General features: G+C 39.7%; 1 protein-coding gene across 4 annotated transcripts in view; it reads left to right on the plus strand.

Annotated features, from left to right (window-relative positions):
* Window positions 1–12,339, plus strand: part of PPM1L (protein phosphatase, Mg2+/Mn2+ dependent 1L) — a 65,757-nt gene that overhangs the window by 16,714 nt on the left and 36,704 nt on the right. Inside the window, exon 1 of one of the 4 annotated variants that reach the window (XM_038145664.1) lies at window positions 9,098–9,120. The exons of 2 other annotated variants lie outside the window; for them this stretch is intronic. The gene's annotated coding sequence lies outside the window, so the exon portion shown is untranslated. Of the gene's footprint in view, window positions 1–9,097; window positions 9,121–9,266; window positions 9,414–12,339 lie in introns of those variants that run through there. One more of the 4 variants, XM_038145662.1, reaches the window with a different exon arrangement.

The following is a 12,339-nucleotide window of genomic DNA, read 5'->3' on the forward strand; positions in this document are numbered from 1 at the left end:
GTTTTTGTGCAGCAAGAACTGGTGACATGTTAGGGGAACAAAAAAAAAAAGTGAGAGATAATGAATGGTCAAAAGCAGCAAATATGTAAATATTTTGTAGGGAGAGGTAATTAGAGGTAGGAATGAGCTCCCACTCAGCCCTGGGCTGCCAGAGGATCTCAGTTCCCCAGTGATCAGTTTGAAAACACATCAGAGGTGCCTTTTTTGCTGCACTCATTAAGCTGCTCCAGCCAGGGATGGCATTACTGAAATGTCAGGGTTCAAGAGCCTGCCAGGAGAGTGTTCAGAGGAGGGAAATGCATCCAAACACTCCAGCAAAAGCTTTTGTGCTCGGGTGCCCTCTGCAGGTGGCCACAGCCTGGGAGGGAGATCCCATCCCTGCTCCTTGGGGTGGATAATGTGGAGTTATCCCTGTGCCCACCCTTCTGCCCCGGGTACGAGGCCAGTGCTCACTGCCCTCACTCAGGAGTGGCAACATTACATCCCAGGCCAGCTGGACCTCCTGGAGTTAGCAAGCATTTGAATGAGGTTTTTTAAGATGACAGAGTATATTCTCAGGCTTTGGAAATGAATTTTGTTTGTAGTTTTACTTTAAAACAACGTTTTGTTTTTTGGTTTTTTTTTTTGTTTTTAAAAGAGCAGCTTGTGTGCCTTTTTGTGTTGGATGACAAGGCTCAGGCTGCAGCACTGCATGTGATGAGTAGGAAAATACTCCAGGTAATGTAGGGAATATCTTGGGATGTGTTGGAGCACTCCAGGCTTTTCAGCTGCCCGAGCTGGAGTTTGTATTCTGGAAACATTCACTCTTTCAGGTGTGATGCTTTTCAATATCTGAGGCCATTTGAACCCTCTGGAGTTAGTAAACATTTCAATTACATTTTTAAGATGATGGAGTTTATTCTCAGGATTTGAGAAATACATTTTGTTTACAGTTTTAAACAACTTTTTTTTTTTTACTAAAAGCAACTTGTGTGCCTTTTTGTTTTGTATCACGAGGCTCAGGCTGCAGCACTGCCTGTGATGAGTAGAAAAATACTCCAGATAAATTTAAGGAATCTCTTGGGATGTGTTGGAGCACTCCAGGCTTTTAAGCTGCCCGAGCTGGAGTTCATGTATTTTGAAATGTCCATACAAACAGTCACTCTTTCAGAAGTGATGATTTTCAATATCCCAGGCCATTTGAACTTCCTGGAGTTAGCAAACATTTTAATTAGATCTTATCTGCATCAACTGGGTAAGAGTGGAGCTGTTGTAAATTGCAGCTGGATTCCAAAGGGGCCAAAGTCAGGCTGGGTTGAAGTGCAGGTGCATTCCTTGGATACCTGGCACTGGAAATGGGGCTTTTTTATCCCAGCCTTCCTCTTTTGTTTGCAGAATTTATGGCAGTAAGGGACAGCACAAAAAGAGCTTGACTTCTTCATTTATCAGAAAATAAACAGAAGATCTCAGCAGCCCAAAGGAGGTTTGAGAGAAAGTTTAAAAACAGCAGTGAAACAAGTAAAGTCCTTTCCTTTCCTTTCCTTTCCTTTCCTTTCCTTTCCTTTCCTTTCCTTTCCTTTCCTTTCCTTTCCTTCCTTTCCTTTCCTTTCCTTTCCTTTCCTTTCCTTTCCTTTCCTTTCCTTTCCTTTCCTTTCCTTTCCTTTCCTTTCCTTTCCTTTCCTTTCCTTTCCTTCCTTCCCTTCCCTTCCCTTCCCTTCCCTTCCCTTCCCTTCCCTTCCCTTCCCTTCCCTTCCCTTCCCTTCCCTTCCCTTCCCTTCCCTTCCCTTCCCTTTCCCCTTTTTCCTTCCCCCATTTTCCTTTGCCCTACCAATTCATTTGTTAATTAAATTTTGGTAAAGATAAGAACATCTGGGTTAAATTCTGCTCTGTGTGAGAGATTTTAGTGCTAATTACTCATTCTCTGGGTACCAGGTTTCCTTGTTTTACACGCAGCTTTTTAAATCCTGATGCCTCAAAAAACCCAAATTCTGAACGGAGTTCAGCAGTGTGGATTTAGGCGGTTTTGAAGCACGAGCAGGGAGGTTTGCAGAGCGCTATCTCTGCATTTCATCAGAGTTGGCAATGCCAACTCTGGACGAGGAATTTGCACAGAAATTCATTTCATGAATCGGGCGTGGGGGGAAGCGTTTGTGGGTCAGGGTGTGGATGGGAACAGCAGCAGCTCGGGCTCCAGAATGCTCCTGTTCTGCTGTAGAGGCAGCTCGGTTTGTTACCCTGAAAATACATTTCCTGGAGGTTGATGAACAGCTGAGAGGGGCCATCTTTCAAGTACAACCAGTTCTTACATCTGGATTGTTTCAGAATAACCCGAGCGATCTGGGCTGGAGGAATGAGATGATCTTTAGGATCCTCCCTAACCCAGAGCGTTGTAGGATCGGTGATTTTTTATTTATTTATTGTTTATAGGTATCCAAACTGACTGTAAGGGATGCTTCTCCTCCCATCCTTGCTGTGCCAAGGCAGCTGCAGGTGGGGGAGTTTCTTGGAGTAACTTTTTTCCTCCTGTTTTGTAAAGGTTGCTTGAAACTTTGCCCTAAAATTGACATTCATCAATTTTTCAAATTTTCCCATGCAGGGAAAAAAGTGTAGATTTATCTTGGCTGAATAATGCATGGCTCCCTGGATGTAATCCTGATGCTGCTTTCCTCGCAGGGCATTGATCTGGATGGGATGGAAACAGAACCTGGAGACCAAAAGAAACCCCAGGATTAAGCAGGATGTGAGGAGAGCTGAGAAAGGGCCAGAAGAGGCTGAGGCTGCAGCTGGATCCACTTCATCCCTGCTTTTTTTTGGGATGTCCAGCACTGCTGCCTGTCCTGTCCTGGTTCTCCCAGCTGGTGTTTGCAGCCCTTGCTTGGCTGACAGAGCTTGAGTGGAATGACAGCAATTTCTGATGTCAGGGAACGCCCTGGAACCTGTTCAGAGGCTGCTGAACTCGTGGGTGTCAGTCCAGCAAAACAAAAAATATGGGGAAAATACGAGGGGAAACCCAGCTAAGCAAAGCTTGGTGCCTCATGGAAGACAAAGTGGAGATTTCTGTAGCAAAAATTAAAAATACTCCAAGAAAACTTTGTGATATTTCTCCAGCTACAAGGGGTCCCACGGAAAAGCTGCATTTTAAATTTATCAGAGTCTGGAGTTGAAGTCAAAACCCCGTGGGAGATGAAGAATCTGTGGGCACTGTTGGTGTTCAGGTCTGTTCGCCCAGAGGGGCTGGAAGATTTGTTCTTTTAAATTGTGCAAAGGGGGATTGGCACGTGGGAGGCTGAGCTTTTGCCATGAGTGGTGTTCCTGCCTCCACAATGGGCTGTGATCCCAAAGCCTCCCCTCACTGACCCTTCTGGGGCAAACCACAGCTCGCTCTCCAAATGTTTTGAGGAGCTGCTGTAGGCACGAGCCTTTAAAAGCATTGTTGTGTGGTTGGATTTATTAGCCCCCATCTGGAATGAATCCTCTCTTAAGACAGGAATTCTCTTCAGAGAAATAATGCAGTTTAATTTTTAAAACGTGGATGTGATCATACTCATTTTACACTCATTTCATATTCACTTTATACTCATTTAATACTCATTTCATACTCATTTCATACTCATTTTATGCTAATTTCATACTCATTTTACTCTGATTATTTGATCTCCCTCAACCCCAGTAAATAACAGGGGTTTCTTGTCGTGCTTCAGGGTTGTTTTGAGGTAGTGACCATCCTGTGGCAAATACTGATTGCAGAGCTCAGTGCACAGTTCCTTTTTGAAAAGGTAACATTTGAAAAATGTGCAATTATTTCCACGCTGAAGGAAGGTAGAGAAGAAGAGAAAATTCTGCTGAAGTGTAAAGGCTGTTGATCTCTAAGAACTGCTGGTTAAGTCCCAATTTGACTCTTACTTACTGTCCCAAAACCATGTTGTTATTACTATTTTAAGTTTCTGAACTTTAAACTATTACTATTTTAGCATATAATAATACTAATAATACTAATAATACTAATAATAATAATTTTAATTGTTATTGTTATTGTTATTGTTATTGTTATTGTTATTGTTATTGTTATTTTCAGTTTCTGAACCACTCTGTAGAAATAATGCGGATAAAACTTTTTTTTTAAATTTTCATTTTTTAACTTTTAATTTAATTTTTCTTTAATCACCTGAGCAGCTGCGTTGCAAGCAAACATCTCATTCCAAGACCCATGGAAATTCACTTTTTGGGAATGACCGTCACAGCTGTGATGCAATTGGAGGAACTTCCTATCAGAGCAAGAGTGCCTGCAAATTAATCTTTTTTTTTTTATATACATAGAAATGAAAACAAATTGAATCAAAACCCCGGCGTAATTTGATAATATTTTGAGTGGATGAGCAGTTTCCTTCAGCCCTCAGCAGTCCAACAGAAACAAAGACAGAAATAAAGAAATAAATTAAGAAATTAAGAAGTAGAACAGCAGAATTGCTCTTCCAGGAGGCGTCTGCAGCAGGAGCTCTTTGGGATGAGCTCGAGCTCCTTGTTTTCCCTGGCAGAATTCATGGGATGTTATTCCCCATCTTCTTTTTCTTTTTTCCTACCTGCATGGTTTTGTGCAGCCCTCATCCTCTGATGGTAACAGGGAGAAAATTCCCATATTCTGGGAGCACCCCCAGTGTCCTGAGTGTGACAGCGCATCCCAGTGATGGTCACGGATAATTCTCCCTTGGGCTGCCTCCACAGGGAGAAAATGTTCTTTATGGTGCATAAAACCCACGGGGTGTTCTTAAATATGCATGAAATTAAAGAGATATTTCTGCCAAGGCAGGGATTTATACAGAGAAATAAATGCCTTGCAAGAGATGGCCCTTGCTTTCCCTGGCGTGGAGAGAAGCTGCAGCAGGAATGTGGGATATTAGGGGAAAAATAGTGGATATGGCTGAATTCATAGAAATGTTAGGTAAATAATAATAATTAATAGAAATATTAGTTAAATAATAATAATTAATAGAAATGGATATTAGTAAAAAGTTAATATGGCTGAATTAATAGAAATATTAGTTAAATAATAATAATAGAAATGGATATTAGTAAAAAAAGTTAATATGGCTGAATTAATAGAAATATCAGTTAAATAATAATAATTAATAGAAATGGATATTAGTAAAAAAGTCAATATGGCTGAATTAATAGGAATGTTAGTTAAATAATAATAATTAATAGGAATGGATATTAGTAGAAAAGTCAATATGGCTGAATTAATAGAAATGTTAGTTAAATAATAATAATAGAAATGGATATCAGTAAAAAAAGTTAATATGGCTGAATTAATAGAAATGTTAGTTAAATAATAATAATTAATAGAGATATTAGTTAAATAATAATAATTAATAGAAATTGATATTAGTAAAAAAGTTAATATGTCTGAATTAATAGAAATGTTAGTTAAATAATAATAATTAATAGGAATGGATATTAGTAGAAAAGTTAATCTTGCTGAATTAATAGAAATATTAGTTAATAATGATTAATAGAAATGGATATTAGTAAAAAAGTTAATATGGTTGAATTAATAGAAATATTAGTTAAATAATAATGATGAATAGAAATGGATATTAGTAAAAAAAGTTAATATGTCTGAATTATTAGAAATGTTAGTTAAATAATAATAATTAATAGAAATATTAGTTAAATAATAATTAATAGAAATGGATATTAGTAAAAAAGTTAATATGGCTGAATTAATGGAAGTATTAGTTAAATAATAATTAATAGAAATGGATATTAGTAAAAAAAGTTAGTATGGCTGAATTAATAGAAATGTTAGTTAAATAATAATAATTAATAGAAATATTAGTTAAATAATAATAATTAATAGAAATGGATATTAGTAAAAAAGTTAATATGGCTGAATTAATAGAAATATTAGTTAAATAATAATAATAGAAATGGATATTAGTAAAAAAAGTTAATATGGCTGAATTAATAGAAATATCAGTTAAATAATAATAATTAATAGAAATGGATATTAGTAAAAAAGTCAATATGGCTGAATTAATAGGAATGTTAGTTAAATAATAATAATTAATAGGAATGGATATTAGTAGAAAAGTCAATATGGCTGAATTAATGGAAATGTTAGTTAAATAATAATAATAGAAATGGATATTAGTAAAAAAAGTTAATATGGCTGAATTAATAGAAATGTTAGTTAAATAATAATAATTAATAGAGATATTAGTTAAATAATAATAATTAATAGAAATTGATATTAGTAAAAAAGTTAATATGTCTGAATTAATAGAAATGTTAGTTAAATAATAATAATTAATAGGAATGGATATTAGTAGAAAAGTTAATCTTGCTGAATTAATAGAAATATTAGTTAATAATGATGAATAGAAATGGATATTAGTAAAAAAAGTTAATATGTCTGAATTATTAGAAATGTTAGTTAAATAATAATAATTAATAGAAATAGTAGTTAAATAATAATAATAATTAATAGAAATGGATATTAGTAAAAAAGTTAATATGGCTGAATTAATGGAAGTATTAGTTAAATAATAATTAATAGAAATGGATATTAGTAAAAAAGTTAGTATGGCTGAATTAATAGAAATACTAGTTAAATAATAATAATAATTAATAGAAATATTAGTTAAATAATAATAATTAATAGAAATATTAGTTTAATAATAATACTTACTAGAAATATTAGTTAAAAGTGGAAATGTCTGAATTTTGCAGTTAAAACATTAGAAATAATTGGGGAAGCTGCAGCATGGGTTGTGGTGGATCTGTTGGAGGAGCGTGTTGTAGTTTCTTTAAAAAGGACAAGGATGGAAAAGCATTTCAGTCCAGGACAGGTGGAAAATGCCGGAGTGCAGGGGGTGACCCAGCTCAGGATATTCCAGGAACTCTGCCCCATGTCCAGCGTCCTGCTCTGGGTTTACAGGCAGGGAGTCATTTCTCCCTAAACCAGCTCCGAGCACTCGGTGCTTCCATTTCATTTCACTCTGTATTTCCATTTCCTTTCACTCTGGATTTCCATTTCCTTTCACTCTGGATTTCCATTTCCTTTCACTCTGGATTTCCATTTCCTTTCACTCTGGATTTCCATTTCCTTTCACTCTGGATCTCCATTTCCTTTCACTCTGGATCTCCATTTCCTTTCACTCTGGATCTCCATTTCCTTTCACTCTGGATTTCCATTTCCTTTCACTCTGGATCTCCATTTCCTTTCACTCTGGATTTCCATTTCCTTTCACTCTGGATTTCCATTTCCTTTCACTCTGGATTTCCATTTCCTTTCCCTGCTCTGATCACTCTGCACCAACACACAGCTCCTAAAACCCCCTGGTGCAGGGCTGGCCCCAGTGCTGCCCTTCCCTGCCTGCCCTGCTCCTCCTCCTGCTTTTTGTGGCCACTGGAACACTCACATGAACTTTCCTCTCTCTGCTGGCTGAATTCTCCCTGGGTTCTGCTTCCTCCGCTGTGCTAAAAACAAAAAAAGGGGGATGCCATTCCTAATTCCACAGTTCCCCCGGGGGCTGTCCTAATAAAAACCCAGCGGGGCAGACTCGAAATGAGGTCGGTTTGTGCAGGTGGGTCGGCGCTGCCTCTCCAAGTGTAAAAAATCTGAGGTTTGGGGGTTTGCTTTGTCAGGGGAAACGAGCAGAGGAAACCCCTGGAGCTCCTCCCCAGCAGCTGTGTGTGCAGCGCAATTTGCTGAAGTGGAGTGTAAAAAAATTTATAAAAATGTGAAGGGAAAAAAGGGGGAAAATATGTATATTTTATATTTTTAATACATAAATTATATATCTATATAAACTTTTTTATTTTTATTTTTATATATACAATATATTATATCATATATATTGTACATTATACATTCTGTATTCTATATTCTATATTCTACATCATATATTATATATTATATATTATATATTAGATATTCGATATTAGATATTAGATATTAGATATTTAGATATATTATATATTATATTTTAGATATAATGTATAGCATTTTATAATATTGATATTATTCATATTAATATTTAGATAATTAATAAATAATTGATGTTTTTTATTAAGGTTATATTTAGCTATTTCAGTGGATATATGTATAAACAAAATATAAGTATATCAGGTATATTTGTTTTTAATTTTATATATATATATATCTATATATATACATATTTATATATATCTATATATATATATCTCCACTGAAATCAGGTAAATCTATATATATATAAAAATATTTAAAAAAAAAATATATATATATCCACTGAAATCAGGTAAATCCAGGGATCAGCTCAGAGCTCTGGAGCTGGAGGAGCCCCAGGAAGGAGCTTCCTTGAAGGCCCTGGGTTTTTTTACTGGTTTTTATTTTCCAGCTAAAACCACATTCCTTCCTTTATTCCAGAGGGGTGACTGACCCTCTGAAAATGGCTTTTTTTGTCCCCGAGGCTGTGCCACAGCCCCTCTGCTCAAGCTCCACAGGTACCCAGGACGTGGTTTTGGGGTGCAGAGCTGATGTAGAAAACACAGTTTGCTCCTGCTGCAGCTCCAGCCTTGTTTTCCCCCTGCCCCGACGCTGCTCTGCCCTCGGGAGCAGCTCCGGGAGGCTGAAGTAGCAGAAAATCGGGATTTTCCCCAGATTTTTCCTCCTGGTACCCACAGGCAGGAGCCAGGGAGGACAGGGAGGTGCAGGGATGCCCTGCCCTGGCAGGGGGGTTCCAGCGCTTGTTTTTCAGAATAGCCACGACACAAAAACCTGCTTTTCCTCACAGATCCTCGGGTGCAGCTCCGGGGCATCCTCGGGTATTGCTGAGACTGTCAGCTCCTCTTCCCATGTGGGTTTTACACCTGTGTCTCCTCAGAAACATTTTTCCTTTCCTTTCCAACCCTGTCACTGCCTCCCAGGATTATTTGAGCTCCTCCAGCCCTGGTTTTCCAGGTGTTGTTCCTGCTGACCTTTTCCTGTATTTATTTTGGGTGAGGGTTGGCCCCTGCTGGTGGGTTTGAGTTCTGGGAAGCTGTGGGAGAGCCAATGGATCCTTCAGCAGCTCCAAGAGGTTTTTAGACAGCAGAATTCATCCAAAATATTTGGGAAAGGCTCTGCTTGGTGGACAGGAGGCAGGAGAGGTCACTCAGGTGGTGTTTGAGCTCTGAAATATTTTTTTCTTTTCCTTTCCAACCCTCTCACTGCCTCCAAGGATTATTTGAGCTCCTCCAGCCCTGGTTTTCCAGGTATTCCCTGCTGACCTTTTCCTGTATTTATTGTGTTGGCTCTGGGTGAGGTTTGGCCCCTGCTGGTGGGTTTGAGTTCTGGGAAGCTGTGGGAGAGCCAATGGATCCTTCAGCAGCTCCAAGAGGTTTTTAAACAGCAGAACTCATCCAAAATATTTGGGAAAGGCTCTGTTTGGTGGGCAGGAGAGGTAGCTCAGGTGAGCTCTGAAATATTTTGAATATTTTTAAAAAATATTTTTGAAATTTTTTTTCAACCCTGTCGCTGCCTCCCAGGATTATTTTAGCTCCTCCAGCCCTGGTTTTCCAGGTATTCCCTGCTGACCTTTTCCTGTATTTATTGTGTTGGCTCTGGGTGAGGTTTGGCCAGTGCTGGTGGGTTTGAGTTCTGGGAAGCTTCAGCAGCTCCAGAGGGGTGGAGAGGTTTTTGAACAGCAGAATTCCCCCGTGATATCCTGGGAAAGGCTGTGTTTGGGGGGCAGGAGGCAGGAGAGGTCGCTCAGGTGGTGTTTGAGCGCGGGGGGCTGGCGGTGCCCGCTTTGGGCAGGCTCACAGTGCCTGGCTTGGCTCTTTCACCATAAACTGCTGATGCAGGTTTAAAAGCACCCCTGGAGCAGGCAAGGCTTAGCAGATCTCCCCAGAGGCTGGGTTAGGATTCATCCGGAGTTAACAGCATTCCCAGGCTCCCAAACGGAGCAGGGAGTGTTGGGTGAATCCCTTTTCTGACCCAGAGATGGGGCGACTGAGAGGCGTTTAAAATCTTCTATTTTCAGTCTTACCCGAAGGGTGAAACAATAGGGAGGTGATAATTTACACTGCCACAACCAGAAACCAACTATTTTTTAATTCCAATGCATTGTAAGTGTTTCTCTACAAATCCATTTCCCACAAGGGAGAGGGAATTTTGTGGGGGGGGGTTGAAGCTGAGGCCTGTCTGATCTAAAAGCAGAAGCTGGAATTTGGGAGCTGAAGGAATTTTGGCAGCAGGAGGAGCAGCACTCTTCTCCTCCCAGCCATGGCAAGACAAGTGAAATACAGCTTTGCTAGGGCTTGCTATTTGCAGCTCCGTAAATTCTCTGGGAACAGAGGAATGGGCCCCCTGGCACGGGCTCCAGGCTGTCACACAGCCAGGGATGTGCCAACCTGGCACTTGTGGCTCTCTCCAGAGCCACTTGGAGAAGCTCTCCGTGGTGGAACACCTCCCTCAGAGAGTTCAAATAAAATAAATCTTCTTTATTGGGATTTCTGCTCAGCTTGAAACCCAACTCTGCGTGCGCAGCTTTGGATTTGTGTGTTGGTAAAGTGGATTATTCTTTGTTTTACTCTTTATTTTGTTCATGGTGGCTCATGAAGTGAGAGGCACCTCGTGGAGACAGGGTGGCTGAAATGGAGCACTTTGGTCCTGGAAAAGCTGCCAGTGAAAAACAGTGGGAATTTTGGGGATAAAGAGCTCCTTGAGGGGGCTGGGATGGTGTTTGTGTGCCAGGTCACCACACCTGGCACTTGTGGCTCTCTCCAGAGCCACTTGGAGAAGCTCTCCGTGGTGGAACACCTCCCTCAGAGAGTTCAAATAAAATAAATCTTCTTTATTGGAATTTCTGCTCAGCTTGAAACCCAATTCTGTGTGTGCAGCTTTGGATTTGTGTGTTGGTAAAGTGGATTATTCTTTGTTTTACTCTTTATTTTGTTCATGGTGACTCTTGAAGTGAGAGGCACCTCGTGGAGACAGGGTGGCTGAAATGGAGCACTTTGGTCCTGGAAAAGCTGCCAGTGAAAAACAGTGGGAATTTTGGGGATAAAGAGCTCCTTGAGGGGGCTGGGATGGTGTTTGTGTGCCAGGTCACCACACCTGGCACTTGTGGCTCTCTCCAGAGCCACTTGGAGAAGCTCTCCGTGGTGGAACACCTCCCTCAGAGTGTTCAAATAAAATAAATCTTCTTTATTGGGATTTCTGCTCAGCTTGAAACCCAACTCTGCGTGTGCAGCTTTGGATTTGCGTGTTGGTAGAGTTAAAGTGGATTATCCTTTGTTTTACTCTTTATTTTATTCATGGTGACTCGTGAAGTGAGAGGCACCTCGTGGAGACAGGGTGGCTGAAATGGAGCACTTTGGTCCTTTGGAAAAGCTTTGTGAAAAGCTGCCAGTGAAAAAGAAGGGCTGGAATGGGAATTTTGGGGATAAAAAGCTCCCTGAGGGGGCTGGGATGGTGTTTGTGTGCCAGGTCACCACACCTGGCTGCACTCTGAAGGGAGGGGATGGTGATAAACTCCCAATAAATCAATAATTCTGTGTTATTCCAGCATTTTTACGTGGTCCACTTGCAAAACACTCCAATTTTCCTCTTTTTTCTTCATTTGACAGTGGTACCACTATAAATGAAGTTGGGGGGAAGCTGGAGTTCAGCTGCTGCCCTCGTCAGGCCAATACTGAATTCATCCATAATTTCAATATCTCAACAATTTCCATCTTACTGAAATGCCACATTATTCCATTTGTTCAGCAATTTTTTTGTTCTCTTGGCCTCGTGGCTTGCACTTCACACCTTCTCACTATCCCATTTATTTTTATTTTTCAATGGAAAATGTCTGCAATTCCAAATGGGCTTTTTGTGCCTCCTGACCTGGTTGGCATCCTCTCAGCCAGATTTCTGAATTTAGAATTGCTTTCACGTGAAAGCAGCCCTCCCATTTGATGTCTGCTCCTTGAAAAGTCCGAGATGATCTAGTAACAGCTGGAAGTTTGCTAAATGAGGCTCTACCCAGCACATTTTCTTGTAGCAATAAAGATGTGTTAATTAGTTTTGCTCTCTCTGCTGAGGGGAGCCTGCTACAGGTGGAAATCAGCTCTGATCTGATGAGTTTGGGGACCCAAGGGGCTAAACCTAATCAGTGGTTGGATAATTTATTTATAAAAAGAAATCTGTTTATTTTTAAAGTCATTGTCTAGGCTGGGTGTTCTAAGGTGAATTTTTTGTCCATTGAAGTGTGTCTGTCTGCAGTGGAATCAGTCTGGGCAATGATATTTATTTAATGATATTAAAGGCTCCTGATTGCTCTGATGAAAATCGTGATTAAAGTCAGACAGAATGCAACAAAAGGGAAATATTTTCATAATTATTAAAATAAT

The sequence above is a fragment of the Motacilla alba genome, chromosome 9 (assembly GCF_015832195.1).
Source record: "Motacilla alba alba isolate MOTALB_02 chromosome 9, Motacilla_alba_V1.0_pri, whole genome shotgun sequence".
NCBI lineage: Eukaryota > Metazoa > Chordata > Aves > Passeriformes > Motacillidae > Motacilla > Motacilla alba.